Source organism: Chrysochloris asiatica, unplaced genomic scaffold, assembly GCF_000296735.1.
Source record: "Chrysochloris asiatica unplaced genomic scaffold, ChrAsi1.0 scaffold00505, whole genome shotgun sequence".
Classification (NCBI taxonomy): domain Eukaryota; kingdom Metazoa; phylum Chordata; class Mammalia; order Afrosoricida; family Chrysochloridae; genus Chrysochloris; species Chrysochloris asiatica.
Window position 1 is genome coordinate 398,184 of NW_006409023.1, and position 2,789 is coordinate 400,972.

At 38.6% G+C, this 2,789-nt stretch overlaps 1 pseudogene; it reads right to left on the bottom strand.

Moving 5' to 3' along the window:
* Positions 1-2,027: 2,027 nt before the first annotated feature.
* The window catches only part of LOC102840957, a 2,107-nt pseudogene continuing 1,345 nt past the window's right edge, over positions 2,028-2,789 (bottom strand).

The window sequence follows — 2,789 nt, forward strand, 5'->3', positions numbered from 1 at the left end:
TCCAGTATTCCCAGAATTTACCACTCCACCTCAAGTGAATACCCGGGGAAGTTCCTCTCCAGAATCTCCCTGCATAATCCCAGAAAACCTGTCGTTGTTCGTCCTGAGTCATATGAGGAAGTTTTACTGCCTGGGTTCCAGAGGGAAGTTTGGTTTTATTATTGTACATGGACACAAAGAGCTCATGTTTTAAGTTAATATCAAACATAACTGAATAGTTAGATAGGGAGCAGTTCTGACATTCATCCCAGGTAGCTATAGCCTGTTCCTCAAAAAGATTTATTCCCAGGAACCCATGCACTGCTAATACCTTCAAGGCAGACATTTACAGTGGAGCCATTAAAAGAGGCATTACGTACATTAATATTTTCCCCAAAGCTACAATTACCAGAGTTAGAAGCATAAAGAACAAGTACAGAACCAACAATATTAAGACTAAAGAGAATTGCACAGAGGTAGCCATCCAGTGAGTTCGCAAAAACCTATGAACCCTGGACATCAGGAGTTCACTTCCTTGTCCCTCAGGATCCATGGTTTGCAATCCTAAGGAGGGCTCTGGAATTGGATTTTCATCTATCTTGTCACAGGGCCACAGCTTTTCAGTGCTTGCATATGTTGTCCCCGACACTAGAAGGATGTTTACTTGTTTTTAATTGACAATGCAAATATCTTCAATTGTGTAGGTCACAACAATCTTGGACAACATTGTGAAGAATGAGAATTCCAAAGCACTTAATTGTGTTGATGAGGAAACTCTACATAGACCGAGAAGCAGTCTTTTGAATAGAATAAAGGAATACCTGGTGTAGTGCTGTGGGCTAATGCGCTGGACTGCAAAGTCATTTGAATAAAAAGGTCAGTAGTTCAAGCTCACCAGCCGCTCCTTGGAAACACTGTACAGGATTGCTATGGGTCAGAACCCACTCGACACACTTAACAACAACACCCAGCCTGTTTAAAATCAGGAAACATGTGTGTCAGGGTTGTGTCCTTTCATCATACTTATTCAATATATATACTGAGCAAGTAATCCCCAAATCTGGACTATGTAAAAAATAATATGGCATCAAGATTGGAGGAAGGCTCATTAACAATCTGTGATATTCAGATAATACAACCTTATTTGTTGAAAATAAAGAGGACTTCAAATACTTACTGATTTAGAGGATACAGTCTTCAGCATGGATTAAATATCAGTGTAAAAACCACCAAAAGTCCATACAATTGGATATACAAATGCAATAATAGTAAATGAAGAAAAGATAGAAGCTGTAAGTATTTCATTTTACTTTGGTCCAGAATCAACAGTAATAGAAGCAGAACTCAAAAAATCAAATGATGTATTGATTAGATAAAATTGCTGTAAATCACCTCTTCAAAGTGTAAAGTAGCATATGTGTCACTTTTAGAACTAAGGTGATCTTGACCCAAACCATGGCATTATCAATTGCCTCAAATATATGTAGTAATTGGACAACGAATAAAGAAGACTGTAGAAGAACTGATGCTTTTGAATTATGGTGTTGATGAAGAATATTGAGTATACCATGGAATGTCAGAAGATTGAACAAATATCTCTTAGCAGAAGAGCAACTGATATGTTTTTGTTTTTTCTCATTAAACTTTGTTTTATTGGGTCTAAAAATTCAGTGACAAATTTTTAATCAGCTTGTTTCCATTTTGAAAGTACTGATTTGAAAAAACTAATAACTTAAAATTACCACACAAAAAAGAAACAAATGGTCCACAGAATATTCCTTTTCTTCTGAAGGTTTTACAATGCATTGCTATCATTAACCAGTCTTTTATTATTAAACTTAAACGGCCAATTGAGACAAACAGTTCGGAGACTGTTCTTCCACCACTGATTAAGACTGGAGTAGCAGATGTTAAAAGTAATAATCATTTAGCCTTCTGAACTTTCTGAGCAGACTTGGTGACTTTGCCAGCTCCAGCTGCCTTTTGGTCCACTGCCTTGCTGACAAGCACAGCAACAGTCTGTGTCATATTATGAATAGCAGAATGACTCAGGAAAGGATAGTCTTAAAATCTCTCAACACAGGTGCTTATCCAGCACTGATTTGGCCTGGATGATTCAGCATAATCATATGTGCAGTGAAGTCAGCTGCTTCCATTGATGGGTCATTTTGCTGTAACCAACCACGTTGCCATAGCGAATATCTTTAACAGAGATGTTCTTTACGTTGAAGCCTACATTGTCTCCAGGAGGAATTTCACTCAAACCCTCATGGTGCATTTCAACAGATTTTATGTCAGTGGTAACATTGACCAGAGCAAAGATGACTATCATGCCTGCTTTGAGAACACCAGTCTCCACTTTGTACACAGAGATAATGCCAATATCACCAATTCTGTAAACATCCTGGAGAGGCAGATGCAGGGGCTTGTCAGTTGGCTCAATTGATGGAAGGATGCAATCCAGAGCTTCAATCATTGCCATCCTTACAGGTGATTTTGCATTCCTTGAGCCAAGGCATGTTAACACTTGGCTTCAACATATTGCCACCATTCCAATCAGAAATGGGCACAAATGCTTCTGGTCAGGGTTGAAGCCAATTTTCTTAACGTAGGTGCTGACTTCCTAAATGATTTTCTCATATCTCTAATCTGGCTGTAGGGTGACTCAGTGGAATTCATTTCATTAACACCAACAATTAGCTGTTCACACTCACTGTGTAAGCCAGAAGGACATGCTCATGGGTTGGTCCAGTTTTAGAGATTGTTGTTGTTGTTAGGTGCCATTAAGTCAGTACCAACTCATAGTGACC